Consider the following 17,414-nt stretch of genomic DNA (forward strand, 5'->3'; position numbering starts at 1 on the left):
TTTTCTTTGTTTTAATTTTGTTATTCAGTAACACCTATTTGATGAGGGAAGCAACTTCAGTTTTGGCTGGGAGTTGTCTCCATGCTGAAGCAGAACTGGCTCAGCTGTATTACCCTGAGGCCCCACATGGCCCTCAGCTGTCGGCAGCTCTTACCGTCCAAGCCAGATGTTACCTCAGCTGCCACAGTTCAGCCCCTGCTAATCCTGCACCAGGAAGGACACCACAGGTCTTTTCTGACGTGAAACTACACAAAGACCTAAGTCAACCTAATTTGTTGTGTGGCTGAAGGCATGGTTTAGGTCACTCTCAGTATGGAGTGGGGCTACTGACATCATACCTCATCCACCAGGTGCAGCACCAGCAGCACGCGCTTCACAGCAAGCGAATGCTTGTGCGATTTATTGGAAGAGCTAAACTCAAAGGCATATGGCCCACCAGTCTGTACTACGGCACTGACTGTTGTGGTAGGTCATTAATATTTAATTTTCAAAAGCATGTCAAGGAACTGGAAAAAAAATTCAGTCTAAGTCTGGGGGAAGGTGAAGATTACAACTTCATAAACGTAAGGGACCTGTGCCTCTGCCTCTACCCTACTTGTGTCTGGCTTCTGCACATGCTTGAAATACATGGAACAACTATTGCTCCAATTTACTAGTGTTTTTCACCCAGTTTCTGCTTCACAAGTCAGGAAGCTCTCTACCTATTGGCTCCGCTCATTATGCAAGGTGCAATTTACCTAGAACAACTAAGTCTCCTATTTTCTTTAAACAAGAGAGGCTGTCACTACTATGATACACACTGAAAAAAAAGCACCGTCATTTAAATGGGGAAACCAATCCAACAGTTACCAGGAGTTGAGCTGGACCTACTAGAATTACTGTTACTATATTATTGTTAATGTTCCCACAGTATCTCAAGAGTCCACCCGCAAGATTATGCACAATCCCTACTGTGAAGGGCTTACTAATTAGAAGAGACTGACTAAAGGATGGGAGAATGGAAGCAGAAATAATTAAGGCTAAACACAAAGAGAGCAGTTCCAGTCAGATGAACTGATCAAATATATTCCCTCCACTGAACAGGCAAGGTTTTTTTCCCCTTTCCAACTCTCTGTTTCCCTTCTTCTTCTTTCTGCTTCTCCTGTCCTGGCTGTGCGATTCCTGGTTTTAGCCATATGATTCAAGCTGTACCCTAGCCCTTACACCCAGCCGACACCACCATGAGCCAGTTGAACTCACTAACCCTGCAGAAAAAAACAAGACCACTTTTTTTCCCCCATTGGTTTTCTGCAAGGCTGATGAGCAGGCTCATGGAGGAGGCCTGAGCCTGCACAGGACATGCAGCAGGAGGAAGAGGCAGCGGGGTGAGGGAAAGGCAGGACTCCATCCCAAGTGGCATCACATGCTGGAATTAGTTACTTTTATCTTCATTCTAGCTCAGCATCCTACTGGAAGCTGAATAAAGGTAATTTCATTGCATTCTCATAGTTTACTATGGTTTCAATCACATTTATGTTGCACGTTTAAGACTTTTAGGCAAACAGATTGGGTGGAATAAGGGCAAAGAAAGGTCAGTGCTTGCTGCAAGTACTGATGAAAGTGTGACACTGTGAGAGTCTGAACCCACCGCCAGTTAATTCCCCTACAGAAAAGCAAGCAGGGCTGAACCTTTGTGGAGTCGGAAAGCTGTGCCTTGGACAGCACTGTTCTGGGGAGGAGAATCAGGATGAAAAATTGCCATGCCAACACACCACCACTGAACTACCAGGGATGCGGCATGTCCACATCTGGGGAAAAAAGCCTCAGCCTTAGATCCATTAAGCATTGCAATGGGAACACACTGCATAGAAGACTTATGCAGGAGTATTCTATTTCATCTGTTGCTTTTTAGATGTATGGTTTCTTAGACATGCAACAGAGTCTTATCAGACAATACATTTATCATGTTCACAGCTGTTAAGCTTAGTGGCTGCGAAGTAACAGACAGCCCCAGTACACCAAAGGCCACAGGACAATAGTCCCCACACACCCCAGAAGAATATTACCAGATGGTATCTGGTAAAAAAAAAGGGTGGCAAATGAAGGGGACCAAGGGACAGGCCTGAAACACTTACTTCACATGTCATTGCAATGTGCAAGGGATTTCTGTTAAAAAAAAAAAAAAAAAAAAGCATCATAAAGCAGAGACAAAATTTCATTTGTAATGGGGTAAAAGCCCGGGTCAAATGTCTAACTGGGCCAGGGACACCTTCATCTAAAACCACAGCTTTCAGCACCAACATGCAAAAAAGAGCCTAGAAAAAGAAGTCAAACACACCCATCAGAAAAATATTTCTAAGTGGAGATGGCTGTTTAAAAGTCTCACACAAGAGAGACACAAGAAATTTTACAGTCGTCTCTTGGATAGTAAGTTCCCAGCACTGCAGATACTCTAAGCTAAGAGCCAAAAACCCAGAAAGTATTAAAGAAGCTGCATTTGGTAACACACTAGAGAAGACAAAGTAAGTAACTGGGTTGTCATTGAAAGAGTATTCATTACACTGTACGGTTAGGTACTGTGTATACGCATATAAGAATACTGTATATAAGCATGTTTGATCTACCTTGTTGGTTGTTTCCTCCATTTAATACAATAATATAGAAAAAACAAGTGACTAATGCTTGCAAGCAGACCAAATTAGCTCATAGCAGCAGAAAGGTTATTTCAATTTTCCGGATTTCTCAGTGGTGAGTTGAGCAGGTGTTCTAGTAGTGTTCCTTTTCAGACTGGACCTGGCCTGTGCTGCTGCCAGCCAAGCTCTGGAAGAAGGATTATGCAAGGCCAAATGACTGTGACAGGATTTCCCTATCTCTGCTACCCATACTCATTCGTATTTTCCCACCTGGAACATTTGATTTTGTTGGCATCTGTTGTTCAGCAGAAAAGCTGAATTAGAAAAGAGGTGTTATTTTTTTGCATTTCCCACTGACTCGTGGTGTGACTGGACTGTGTCATGTCGTCTCTGTAGGTGTCAGCTTGCAGATGTTCAGGGTATCTATCTCACAAAGGCCATGAGAGAGAAGTCTACACAGGAGGACTCTTCATGTTGCTGTTTCATAAGGAAACATATTTGGCCCTAAATGAAGACCCTAGATACAAAGCGCTGAAAGTTTAAAGCCTTCACTGAGCTTCACATCTCATGACCAATCTGCACTAAGCAAAACAACCTCCAGTTTCCCATCTCTGCTCACAGCCATTCTTGTGTGCTAGGGTAAACACTGCTCAAATATCACAATAACACGCATTTACAAAACTATGGAATAAAACAAAATTCAAGGAAGTGGAAGGGGAAGAACATGAAGAAATGTGTTTTGGCGTGGGTCACTGAAGCTTGCTGAAAGTCTTTAATAATTGACAAGGCAGAAAGTCTTGTGGTTGCATGAAAGCCTGGAAAAGGATTCCTGGCTTCAGCCTAGCTATTGATTCATTACACGGCTCAGCGAGTGACTTAACATCTTTATGTCTTTATTTACTTCTATGTATACAAGCAGCTGTAGTAACCTTTGTTATGGTTTATAAAGGTTAATCACCTTATCAGGCACAATCCTGATCATATAGGACTGCAAGTCACAAAGTACAATTAGCTCAATTTCCTTATTTTCAGTTACCTCATTTTATTTCCTACTTGCATGTGGTTTTGTCAGGAAATAAAGCCCTACGATGTACAATACAAAGTCAGAGACGGATTATGCGAAGTATCATGAAGCAATGAAGAGACACAACCACAGAACAAGGAAGCAAGTAGTCTGGCTAGCATCTCCCAGGAAGCCCAAAGATCTGTAAATAGATTTTCAGCTGTCAGAGGGCACTTCTTTTAAGTAGAAAGCAAACTTCTGGTCCCCATTCCTTAGTTTCTTCATTCTAATCACAAAATAAGGCAGGAAAGGAGTTCATCTGGAAAATGTGCTGCTAACACGCTCCAGTGGCTTGCTCTTGAGAACAAAGATTTCTGTTCACAATACTTACAATCAGCTCTCAATTAAGTTAGCTTTACTCTACTCTCTATTAGGCAAGACACAGATCATACAAATAATAAATAAATTAGTCTATAAAAACAGAGTATATTTTGCACATTCACCTTTGAATAATAGCAGCATAGTACAGATGAGACTGACAAGTCTCTGTGGGACAGGATCAGATTCCGTCCAACTTATGCATCTACGCAAAAATAATCGCAGCATTTAATGCTGCTTTCTTAACTTCTAGCTAAATGAGGACACTGTTACAGGTGGTGAAACTCCAGTGAAAAAATAGTGAGTTCCAGTGTAAGCTAGATTTCATATAAGAAAGTTTTTTTCTGACATAGACGTGTGAATATAACAAATATCTACAAGTAAGGACTGCATCTTCACTCTTTCGTCCAAAGTGTGTTAAGCTGCTCCCTGATTCACAAGAGAGGTTGGAGAGTTACCTGCAAGCCCTGTATGAAAATATTTGCCCACAAATGTGTACGGCTTCATGCGAAGTTCAGAAGACTTTTCCTTCATGCCCCCGTTTACTTATTCCCTGCATCCCCACGAGAGTCCTGTTCTCTTTTTACTACACCTAACCTACACTATAAATCTTTCTCCAGTTTGGATTTGAGATCGGGGGATAGGGTATGCTGGAAAGCATGCTAAGAGAGCACTTTGTACTGCAAGCATTCCTTCCTCCCATAGCACAGCGAAAGCAGCATAAACCTTCAGGAGCTGCTGGGTACCCACCTCCAGAGATATTTTCTGTTCACTTTATTTTGCCTTCTAGCATTCATAAAGTTTTACCAAACATCTTGTCCCTCAAAGGTTTGCTAGCTACTGCCAATACTGCCTTCTGTATAAACTTGCTATTTCACATTCCAGAACAGTCTAGAAGAACAAATATCAGCTGTTTATACAGCCATTTCTTCTATAAATAATATGTGTGCATGTACATTATGCATATAGGGGTGAGTGTGTGTATATGTATATAGCTATATATATCTTTTTGTATATGCACAAACACATACAGAAACATGTACACAGATGCATTCCAAAGCAATTTATCTGTGAGGCAATATCTTTATGTTCAATAAATGCAATGTGAAACAGAGGGAATCACCATTTGACATATTTTTGAGATAAACAAAATGAATTTTATGAAGTGGGGGGTCTTAGGTAGAGACTAGCGATTGCAGGTGAACCCTTTAAGAATACCTCAGCGTAATGCTGTCATGGGCAAAGATCTTTCCACAGGCAGCAAGGAAAAGGAAGAGGCAGTAAGATATCTGTAGGTCATTGCTGGAAAAGAAAAGAAATACTATCTAAGTACAAATCCTGAAAAACGCAGAGCTTTAAAATTGTGGTTGACAAATTAGACTACATTAACAAAGAAAGAAAACCTCACGTATGAGTCCAGGTCTTCACTGCATGCTGTTCTTCAAATTGAGTAAATCTTTGCACCAAAACATGTTACATGGATTAACCTGGTTTACCTATAGTTGTAATACTCTCAGAAATGAGCTCTTGTGGAAAACCTTGCAACCAAAAACGCCTTAGAGTCCCTTGAAACATTAAATGCCTACAGAATGCCTATAAACAAAAATAGCCAAGCCTCTTTAACTGTACACACAGGAAAATTATCAAAAGCTACAACCACTTTGTGATCTTACATGCCATCCCCACAACAGGGCTTGCTACCCTGCTGAAATATGGCAGCACGATACCTTAGGTGTCACCCTTCATGGCCTTGAGCTTGCCTGTGGTGGAGCTGCTCTGCTGGGGGACTGAGCATGGGGCCATAAGTGTCTCTACCAGCACTGACATTACAGATTGCACAGAGTTCAGGCACCCAAAGTCCTGCTGCTCAGATGTCTGAGACCGGTGGCGCACACACATTACCTAGCTTTCAGAAAACAAAACGTCTCTTTTTCAGCATTTAGAAGCAAAACTACAGCGCCTACAGGAATACGGACCAGTATCTTCAAAATTCCCTAGATGAAAATCATCCCTTTGCTCGTTTTCCCTCTCACAACCCCCAAAAGAGTAACTGGGGAGAAACGGGCACAACTGCCTTCCCCCGTCCACTTTCTTTCAGGATGCCCTCCCGCCTTGTTTCAAGGCAGGCTTCTAGGTCGATTGCTAAGGGGCTGAAAGTCAAAGGTGGCAGCTCTGGCATGTCCGGTAACCATCCCCCTGTGCTCACTGAATGGTGAATTACCTCAAGACAGTCTGTTCTTTCTTTCCTGTTTTTCCAGACTGGTTTCTATTGAACTAAGTGCTTTATACTTACACAATAACAACCCAACAGCTTGCCCAAATACAGTGCCCACTTTTGCAGAGTGGTCCACCAGTCACACCTGCATTTTCTGTTGCTGTGTTTTTTGCCTTCTCTAAATGAATGCTGCTACATTTGCTATGTCTCCTTGCAAAGCAAACATTGCTTTTGGCTCCTGCTGAACACAGCTTGCAGCAGGCTGCTTAAGTGGGAAGGTTCATGGCAACAGAACCATAGGCATGAAGTGCAGATAGCATGGGGAGAAAGTGATGACGCTTTCCAGCTCATGGACACCAGGCTGTCTTAAGCAAGGGGCAAATGGGAAATAAAAACAAGGAAGCAGAAGAATCACACAACTTTAAGCACCTTCTAAGTGCACAACACAAGGACAGGCAGGAGAAATCTCTGCCAGCCAACAGAGCACATTTCAGTGCCAGTGTATTTCCATATGCCTCTCCTCCTAATGCCTATTTAGAGCGTATTGAAATCCAGCCCCTAATATGTACTTGTGATGATGGCTGTCTTGAACTGGTAGAAATTTTTTGGCAGCACACAAGCATTTCCTCTTGGTTAGTCTCCATGAAAGCCTAAGCAGCTTCTAACAGCGCATTGCACCTGCCTCGCCCTACCTGTTACTGAAGCAAACAACATGCATCAATCCTTCAGGATCTGGGTTATCCAAAAGATGATCTGTTTCACATGGGAAGAGATGCACTGTTGACTTGAGGAGAACTAATTCCACTGATTGGAAAAAAGTTCTTGTTTCTCACAGCACCAGCAAATTTAATTTTGCACTGCCTTGCTTTCAAAAATTTTTTCAAGTCTCACCATTTGTATAATGCTAGTGGAAAAAAGAGTCTCATGACTCTGTTGTCAGTCCATTTTATGTAACATGTTTGTAGTGAATGATTAAACAAAAAGATTATTGCTTAGTAAGTTTTGAGCAGTTGCCCAGAAATCATGCATGCAAAGCCAAATACTACCATTGATGTCTAAGCACTTTTAAAATGATTAATTAAAGAAGACAGTGCCAAAATTCATCCTTTGAAAAGGGAGGTGTGCTTGCCATTGAAATGTCAATGACAAACTCAACATTGATTTGAAACTTGACAGAAAATGCACAGAGAACTTCATTCTCCTGTTGCTTTAGGTATCAGCGCTAATGTACGCTGAAGGATGAAGCCACAGTTATGAAGCTAGTGCTGGCCACTGTCCGGGCAAATAGGGATGTGCAGGCTTATGTCTTTGACACTTCTCATTGTGCTCCCTTTATGAAAATTGTAAACATTTGTGTGACCCAGTAGGCTGTTCAGAAACCATTTACATCTGTAATGCTACGAGTGCTATTCACAGAGATTTCATTATTTAAATTTCAAGTGCTCCTTGGGTTGCTGACTCCTTAGCAATTTTCAGATCAGGCACATCAAAAGTTATAAAAACTTGGGCAAATACTGTCACAGAAGAATTGACAAGGTTTCCTATTGCTTGGAAAACACAGAGGGTTTAGTGCCAGCTCACCAAATATTTGCGAAAAGTAGAACCAACATGAACTATGAATGCCAGTGCAGATTTTATAACTAATTACCTTTATTAAATTTTTTCACAATTTACTCAAGTCTAACGGAAGGACTTGTCTGTACATGAAAGTTAATTCTGACCAGGATAGAGTACATGTACATTGCAATAACTATTGCAGAATAACTCACGTGTGAAAACCTGTTCTGGAATCAGTCTGCCTTGTTCCACTTTACATTAATCCACTCTGAAAGCAAGAATTTGGGTTCTGATACATAACACAGTTGAGAACTCTTTTTTTAGAAGTACTTCCATTTGATACTGTCTTTCACTGTTCTCTCCTCCCCTTTTCAGTAGGCTTTTTGGCATACATTTAATTCAGCTCTGCAGTAAGGATAAAGGGAACAGTAAAAAAGGAGGGAGTCTTTCTGGAGAGCCCTTTTGTTGATTACTTCCTGCCAATGTCCTTGAATGCCACAGCAAATGTAACTAATGATCTCCAGGTATCTGAGGCCTCTGCTTGCACCTTTAGGTTCAGAACTTCAGGACCACAGCACCGAAGACCCCTGTGCAGCTCGCATAGCAGGCTCTGTCTCAATAACTCTGCAAGGGGTAGGGAGAGGATCAGCTTGGATACTACAGCTGCACAATGAATCACCATGGCAGCAGATAACATTACTTTCAGAGAGATCTATAGCATTGCACAAGATTTTGGTTGCCGTACTCTTTTAGAGCCTCCAAACAGAGCAATGATGACACAAGCAATTGGTGGCTCTTTAGACAGCTTTTTACTCCTTTTGCCTGAAAGAGGGACAACCAGCATGCTCATTTCCAGTACCACATAGCAGGCAAGAACTGCTTACACAATAATGTTTAACCCTCATAGAATGGGATGATCAACCTCCTCCACAGAGGCTCATAAAGTTGAAAAGGTAATACTCACTCCGTGTACGCTGCCACTCTTTCTATTGAGAGTGCCTGGCACAACAGTTGAACAAAAAATATACATCAAAAATAGACATAATCAAAAATCAAAGCAATGGCATAGGTGACTCCAGATCATTCAAGGCACTCTGTATTTCTTTTCCTTGGCTGTGGTTCTGACTGTCCTAAAAGCTGGTGCTCTGAACAAAACTGGTGTTTGTGTCCTTGCCTTCAGCTAGCTAGGCAGGAAGCCCAGTTTTTCAGTCCTGTGCTCTTGACCACAAAGCATACACCTGGGGCCAGGATTTGATGTGACAGTTTTAGGCTGGCTACTACCAGACCAAAACCACTGCAGCCACAAGCAGCACAGAGCTGATTCAGTACAGTTCAGCTTATTAAATTTTGGAGGCAGAGAGAAGGGAAGTTTATTTTGACAGATGTTATCCCAGATGAGGCATAGGCCGTCCTGCTGCAGATAGCATAGAGTCTATAAACTCTATATAATGTGCTTTGGCAAATTTGATGGAAATTCAGTCATCAAGTGTATTCATGTCATTCCTGTCAAATCATGGCTCTAGGATGCCCCACAGGTGAACTGAGCCAGTATCTGGTACCAGGCGGTGTACTCTGAGGCTGGGGAGTTAGACACCAGTCTCACACAGAAATCTACCAGAGGCACTCCTTGCTCTGGCAAAACTGCAACTATAAATCACCACACCAGGACTTAGGCAATCCTCAGATTCTGCTGATGAAGCTGGAGGTGATAGCCAAAGCGCCGCTGAACACACCGACGATGAGATTTTCAGTTTACGAAAACAAAAAGAGAAAAAGAAGAGACGCAGAGTCTCTAGAGCGAGTGTCTCTAGGCTTCAGCAACAGCATGAACAGAGCATAAAAAGGCTGGCAGCAAACTGCATTTTAAGATACATAAAATCTCAGTGTGTGGCAATAGTTACAATACTTAACTAGGCACATTAACACTTGACACCCTCTGTGGCTTGAGTAGGGAGCCACTGGAATAAATTTGAAGTAACCTATATGTGCTGTCTTTTATTTCACATGAAGGTATCTAGCCACAGCATGATACAGACTGAGCTCAGGGACATGGATCAGCAGCTCCATGACAACAGCAGCAGGTCTTCCACTGGTCTTCCACTAATTTTTAATGTACAGCAGGATCAATCTAAAAGAGAGAAGGTGTTTCAGATTAGGAGAGACTATCTACATTGCTTATGACTGCTGCAGGGAAATGTCTTGCTGCCTATGCTGCATGAATTCCTTGCCTCCATGGACTGTTCTTTTTTAAAATGCCTTGGAAGAACATTTCACCAAGAATTTGAGCATTTCAAAGGTCTAGAGCAATCTCACAGAGTAAGTGAGACAGAGAGAAGAGTGGACACGTCCATCCTGAAGCATGTATGTAAATACTTCAGACGTACAGAGCTTTTCACAGGAAAGGATGCGTCAAGCTTCTGCTTGCTCATCAGATTTATTAAGCAAGACAGCTCTGAAATTTGTTAGAATGGACCATTTTCCCATCTGGTATAAATTAGCATGGCACTTCTAGCTTCAGTGAAGTTATGCAAGTCACAACAGCCTTGGATCAGTACCTTTATTCATGCCCCTGCATCCCCAGTCTTATGCATTCAAACTACTGCATGAAACACAAAGTGTGAATTTACGGAGTGCTTTTACCCACAAAATGCATAGATAGCCTGAAGTACAAACCTACACTCCATCGTTTTCCACCAGCTCACATACTCTCAGGTAATGCTATCTTGCACTAATATACCATTAAATGGAAGTATCAACACAAATTAAACAATCTGGTCAAAAAGTTAGCAGGTTGGCTTGTAAACAAGCATCATGCTAGCTCCACTTCATTCCTAGCCTGAATTTCGAGCTAAATAAAGAAATGTGTCTGAGAAATGATATTTACTGTTCATCTGGAAAAAGGAACCCTCGTTTGCATCCCATATCCTATCAGAGACTTCCACTGCATACACACCGTCCTACTAAACCATCACAACTCCTCCTCTCTTGGCAGCAGTGACGCAGGGATATATATGGTAGCTTGTTCACTGGATTAAATCAAGTGTAACTTTCTTCATACAGAGACAGAAAGGGAGAGAAAATCCTCACTGCTGTGACCCCCCCCCCCCCCTCCTGGCTGTCTCCTCATACCTTCTGAGCCCCTACCACTTCTACTTCACCTCTGCCTGCCATGTGGGCTCCCTCCTCCTCCCCATCCTCTGTTTCCCACAACTAGTTCCAGCACTCACAAGCCCACAGGATTATGCTTTGCTATACTTCATGCTTCAACTTTGCGTTGGTACACAGAAGAGTGAAAGAGGCAGCACTGATGGATAAGCACAAAACACTTTCCTGACCTGAAGGGAAGAAGCCATCCACAAGGCTTTCGGCAATGAAGCTCCAGCAATGATGATCTCCAGAGTCCTCCTCCTACCCACAACAGAATTTTGTTTCATCCACTGTGGCCTGTCACATTCCTGAAGGGAAGAAATCACAGTGGCACTGAAGGAGATACCTGGTTTGGGTGTCAATTTTTAGGGTCTTCGTATTTATTAAGAAAAGAAAAGCAAATACCAGCTGTACTATCACGTGAAAAATCATTCTATTTTTAATAGTCACTTTGAAACACTCTCTGTTCAGATGGCTCACAGCACACAAAACTGGCTTTAGCACAGATTAATGTAACAGCTACACTTCTTCCAGGGTAGGTGCTCAGAACCTTACACGCACTCATTTTTTTCCCTTGGTTTCCTAGCACTTACTATAATACACAGCAAGCAACCTCTACTTTTTCCAGAAATGTGTATTTTTGGTATCAAAGCTTAAGAACCTCTACTTCCCTTTTCACCTTCAAACACCTATATGCCGATTTTGAGCATGCTTAAATACCTGGGTACAAGGCAGCCAATCTGAACTGAAAACTGAGGGTTAGCAGATTGTTTAAATTGTATGAAATCCCTGTGTTAGATGCTGTACAAACATTGGGCTCTAGTGTAGTTCAAACTAATCCCCTCTCCAAATTCATCATGAGTAAAATGAGAAAAAGTAAGATTATAGCTAATCCTGAAAAGGTGCCATGTTCTTTGGCTGGGGAAAGCTTCACTGTAAAGTTAGTTGGTTTTTAAGTATTATTTGTATCACACATGGCCATTCTGTAAAATCTACTTGGTTCTTTCTTTGCCAACCACAAATGATTAAAAATTATGAATTAAGATCTCCAATAATCAGCAGCTTTTCTAAAAAATGAGTAACATATTGGAATATTTATTTGTCTTTTACTTTCAGGGTATGTTCAGTGGCTTAGAGTGAAGCCACTTCAGAAAACATCTTTCAGAAGAAATTGTCCTGCTTCACTGGCGTGGTCAAAGTAACATTTTCTGGTGAAACACACTTTCAAGGAATGCATCTAAAACCACAAAGTTTAAAATAAACTGCTGGGTGAAAAACTTCTCCGATATGCATTGTTTCATCTGTTAAACTCAGAACAGTTATTGCACAGACCTACTTTAAGCTTGGCAGAGGAAAAATACCCTTAGTGGGCCGTAGCATTAGGATAAGCCTCACTTCCTAAACCCAACACACCTCTTGCCAAATCCACACAGAAGCTGCTGTAGAGTTAAACATCTTCTGCATCGCACAGCATTACCACCTCCCAGCTCTGTTCAACATCAGCAAATGTTACTCTCCCCTCACAGGTACCCCACTCACCTTGCGTCACCCTGCTGACAAACTGTCACAACACCTCACATGCTGTGGAGCACATGGCTTGTCAGGCAAACTCATCTCTGCTTACTGCTGAAAGCTCTTCACAGACATGCTCAAGGAGACAAAAAAAGCCAACAGGTGAGACCATTATCTCCCTATGAAGCCCTCAGCCAGAGAGGCAGTCAGAGGAACAGGGGCTACCCGTAAAAATATGATTGATTCTGCTCTACAAAAAACCAGAAGCTGCTCCACCAAAGCAATAGTTCTCTCCAAAACACCACAGCTTTGTAGAGAGCTGTGGGGTCACCGGGCTTGGCAGCGCCTAGGACGTGCGTCCTTCCCCTCATCCCAGGGCACGGGATGCTGTTTAGGAGCCTCTGCTCTTTGCTTTGGTGTTCCCCAGTCACATCCCTCCTGGCAAGCTGTTTCATTCTTGGGAGGCTGACAGGGAAAAGAATCTTTTTCAACAGGAACAACCACATTTGCTAGCACAGAGCAGAAATAACCTGTCTCTTTTTCAACTGAAAGTAAAGGTCAGATGACTTTAGGCTCCATCTATGGCTAGCAGTGCCTGCAAACATTTCTGGGTATAGCAGCTCAGTTGTCTACGCTATTAAGTGGTTCTCACAGCGTTTTGCATGATGTTGGCCTATAGCTTTTTTCCAGACTTTTCTGGATATGGTTAGGGAGTGGTGCAGATAAGAGACCATTCCCAAGAGTTAGGTTGGATGCAGGCATCCTGCTCTGGAGGCTAACACCGATGTGAGGCATTCTGGGTCACAGGAGTAAGTGACAAATGATTAGGACTTTTTACATTTTAGTACAAAAGGGTTAGGTTCTCTGCCTCCTTACATCTTTTATTACTTTTATTTCTACTTCTTCTAAGATTGAAAAGACAAGCCTGAAGTCCTTCTGCAATTGTCAGTGGAACTTTGCATGGGAATTTACAATTTAGTACAGGAATAATTTTTTAAATTACTTAAGTGAATCCAAGTCTCAGAAAAATGTGGATCTCAATGCAAGCTTTGTTGGTTGAGTCCATGTCTAATTTTATTATAGCAAGTTATGCAATGGGATAACCTGCTTACTGTGTTAGTTGTGTCACCTTCATCAAAGGCTTTCATAGGAAGTGATACAACATCCTAGTAGGCTCATAGAATTAATGACTGTGCATTGACTGCGTGACAGGAACAATGTCAGACTGGAAGACAGAGAAGATATTTTCTAAGCTCTGGGTAAGTATGTGACTTCTATGCTTTCATATCGCAAAGGCCTGAGGCATAGGGAAAACAAGCATAAAAGGATGTGCAAGAAACACTACACATCATTGAATTCCCCAAAATAATGCAGGAATCATTTTTTTCGAGCACATATTACACAGCTAGTAACATCTGAAACAAGCTGCCTAAAATGACTGTCATTGCTCTTTGTTTTTCCCCTCCCTGATTCAGATTTTCTTGAAACATCTTGGGATTGCAACAGTTCAGTGACTTGCCTGTGCCCTGCAGGAGCAACAAGGTTTGATACCACTCATCCATTTGCATGGAATCTGTAATCGCAAAAGCTGGGTCTTTTTCTGGGTTATGTAGGATTCAGGCTAACCAGAGGGCAGAGGGAGCACTGGCCAGTAGAAATACCCGGTAGAGGTGGTGAGAGCATGACTTAGTCTTTGTGAGCAACAGAATCCCCATAAACTGTCATTTAGATGGTTTGCTGCATTTAGCTATTGCAGGTTTTTTGTTTGATGTTTAATTTCGTACTGAACCTTGAGCGACCTGGTAGAACATATGACATTAACCACGAGTAATGATTTGTTCGTAGTTACTATTAACACTACAAGGTAGCTTAGTCAATAATAGCAAAAAAGGCAAAAGCACTCAATAAATACTCTTTATCTGTATCTAAAGGGTCTCCCTTTTTGTGTCTCTGATGACTGAGGAAATTAATAAGCAGTGTGGAAAAGGCTGACATTACTGTGGAGCAGAGCTACAAATACATAAATAAATTACTATATATGGGTTTCTATCATGACATGTTTTGTATTGACTACTCATCTTGCTACTAAAATGCCCCTGTTTCATCAGACTTACTCCAGAATGGCCCTGCTGCAATTTTATACTCTGATCTCTCCTTCTTTCTCTTTCCTTCTCCTTCTTTTTTTAAAACACATATCTGAATGCCCCCTTTGTTATGGTGGGTCCTGAGGTACAGAATTACCTTCTGCCAACATCCAGCTCGTCTTTCCAATCCCAGTTTCCAAACCACGCTGACATCATCTATCTACCTACTCAAACCTATAGTTACTGTGACTAATGTTAACTCCAATTCCTTTCTCAGTTGTGTCTCCAGCTTACCTCCCTTTATTCTCCAGCTCTTTCAAATAAGTACCCTACTTTAGCTAGAGGTTACGGGCATACTGTAGGCCTGAATGTATTAATAAACCCAAACAGGTAATCCTAACTGTCTTTTCTGGTCCTTTGCTCTTGTGAATTTCTTCAGGGTTTGTCAGTACAATATAAAGTATCTGCATGTCACTATTGAATTGCTTTATCTATTTTCACGGAAAGTTTTTGTGAAACCATCATTTTGGTGTTTAGTTGTATAGCACCTGGAACATTGAAAGCCTGCTCCAGGCTTATGGCTCCCACGACAGCTAACTGTTACTAAAATGCAAAGTGTAATCATTGGTAAATGGCAATCTCTGTACTACACCGGCAAAGCGCAGTCAATGCTTTGGTCATGGACACCAAAATAAAAAGAAGAGGTAACTGTGGTTTTAGAGGGTGGCATGGCATACATATACAAATATCATGGTTTACTAGATTATATCACTTGTGCAGCATGTCTGCACATCCCCTGGAAGCCAAATTCAGTACTGTTGCCAGTACTAGCTGCCTTATTCTGAATTACTAGGCTGGAACTACACTGGGTCTGTTTAATGAATAGATTTTGCTCCAGAAATTGTTTTGTCAAACCAGACACATTTGTTTGAACTATCAGTTTCAATGTTTTTGACTAGATTTTGCAAGTCCAGTGTACGTAAGAGAGAAAAACTTAAATACAGAGACTGACCTTTTCACTCTGCAAGCAGAGGTTTCGACAAAGTCATGTCTGATTAGAGATTTCATCAGATTTCAAAAGTTTTGAAAGCCTTGGAGGTATTTGTGAACAGAACCTGTTTTTTTACGGCTTGTTCCAATGTTGACATGCACTGAGAGGCGGAGCAGGACCTGGCACTCCAGCTAATCCAGCATGTTGTGCTGACTCAGAAGCATAGCTGAAGACTAATAGGACCTCTGGCTTACACAGACCAACGGTTGGCAGAGTCTTCTGGCCAACCTCCTTACTTGGTCATCTTCTATTTTCTTGACAAACGTGAAGTGAGACTTCCTAGCTAACCTTATTACTGCTGTGTTACTATCTATGCCTGCATTACTTATTTCCAATACAATTTGCAATAGCAGTGTAAATCTCATGGCTAGAATCTTTCCCCTATGCTTATATCAGAGAACAGTACATAAGCTGTTGTCTTCTACAGAATTTTGCAGATGATGCAGTACAGGAGATATGCATGAATCAAAGATGGCACCAAGGGGGTCTCACTTGCAATGAACTATGTTCCACTTAGAGGTTTCCTAAGAAGCAAACAAAATAGATTGAAGCTAGTCCCTCAAAGACCTGCTTTCTGGCATACAGCAAATAAGAAGGAAACATGCAATAGTTTAACCAAAAGGATGTTCCAATGGATTAAGACTGTATCAGGAAGCGAGCTTTATCATTTCTATACTCAGTTTTACCTGAGTGTAAACTGCTGGAACAACACTGATTCAGCCCGAGAGACCACGAAATAGTTATTCAAAGTGAAGCATTTCCAAAATGTTCATGCAGGTTCCAGAGCCTCTCCTGCTGCCAGAGCAATTTAAATTTAATGCATTAACTTTATTTAAAAATATCTCTGTGCTTTGGTTTGGAGTTTGGAGCCAGCTGCCTCCTTCTCAGCATATGTAAGTGATAACGGCAGGTGAATATGTGCTATAGAGTAGCTTCATATTTCTCCCATTAGGATCCATGTCACTTTCTATTTTTGAGAGCTGACTGAGGGTTTACTAGGCTACGCTTCATCTCCCTCCTTCCCCTGTACCATAACCTTGTAACCCAAGATGCTGGTAGCAGTATCGGGTTTGCAGTGCTCTGACCTTTTGCCCCTCTACTTGAAATCGACTGGTTTTATCCCGCGATGGCTGCCAGTTGGGTTACACCGATAACCTTTCATGATACGCCTGGTGAACTTCCCAACAGAAACAGGAAAGGACCATGGCTTAGCTCAATTCAAAAAGCAGAAATCCAAAGCTGGGTCCCCGTTAGGCTGGCATGGTGTTAGATCTTTCAGAAAATTGCCCTGAATGCACATGGGGGCATGAAGGGACTTACCATTTGAGCCTTCAGGTGACTCATCCACAGGTGACCCAGGGACTGAATTCACATTTTCGGCCCCTTTCTCCAGTCCTTATCCAGGCAAAATACTTTGTGAACTTCTTAGGTGTTTTGCCTAGCAAAGACAGAAGAATCAAGCTACTTGTAGAATCCGTCGCATACATTTAACAAGAAAAAGCAATTCCTCACCCACTGTACAGCACCCCATACACGCTTCACCCCAAAAAGATACCCAGAGAAGCAATTACATGACAAATGGGAAGATATTTTAGTTACTTTGTCTTTCCCATCTGAAGGGTTTCCACCTAAATGCCCTAGGAGTTTTATCTGTGTGCCAACTGTGAGATCAAACTGGAACCAAAGCACTAACTTCCAGTGTTTGGTGGCCTGGTTCAGAGAATAAAAAGACCTGGTGGAAGCTGGACAACTGCTGCCATTTGTTAATAAGGCTCTGGGCTTTTGTATTTATTTATTTGAAATCTTTCAGCTTATCTGAAAATAAAACAATAGATTTGCGCCCTTTCTTCTGATT

At 41.9% G+C, this 17,414-nt stretch overlaps 2 long non-coding RNA genes across 3 annotated transcripts; both read right to left on the reverse strand.

Moving 5' to 3' along the window:
* Positions 1 to 3,484: 3,484 nt before the first annotated feature.
* On the reverse strand, positions 3,485 to 7,110 carry LOC142361428 (uncharacterized). Of its 2 annotated transcripts, none has more exons than XR_012764040.1 (3): positions 6,901 to 7,110; positions 5,212 to 5,295; positions 3,485 to 3,817 (listed from the first exon to the last, which is right to left on the reverse strand). It is a non-coding gene; the product is annotated as an uncharacterized LOC142361428 (long non-coding RNA). The 2 variants fall into 2 exon arrangements; XR_012764041.1 differs by lacking the exon at positions 3,485 to 3,817 and adding an exon at positions 3,837 to 3,901.
* A 2,393-nt stretch (positions 7,111 to 9,503) lies between these two features.
* On the reverse strand, positions 9,504 to 16,984 carry LOC142361341 (uncharacterized). Its single transcript, XR_012763927.1, has 4 exons — positions 16,880 to 16,984; positions 12,452 to 12,560; positions 11,101 to 11,220; positions 9,504 to 9,893 (listed from the first exon to the last, which is right to left on the reverse strand). It is a non-coding gene; the product is annotated as an uncharacterized LOC142361341 (long non-coding RNA).
* Between the last annotated feature and the right edge of the window lie 430 nt (positions 16,985 to 17,414).

The sequence above is a fragment of the Opisthocomus hoazin genome, chromosome 5 (assembly GCF_030867145.1).
Source record: "Opisthocomus hoazin isolate bOpiHoa1 chromosome 5, bOpiHoa1.hap1, whole genome shotgun sequence".
Lineage (NCBI taxonomy): Eukaryota > Metazoa > Chordata > Aves > Opisthocomiformes > Opisthocomidae > Opisthocomus > Opisthocomus hoazin.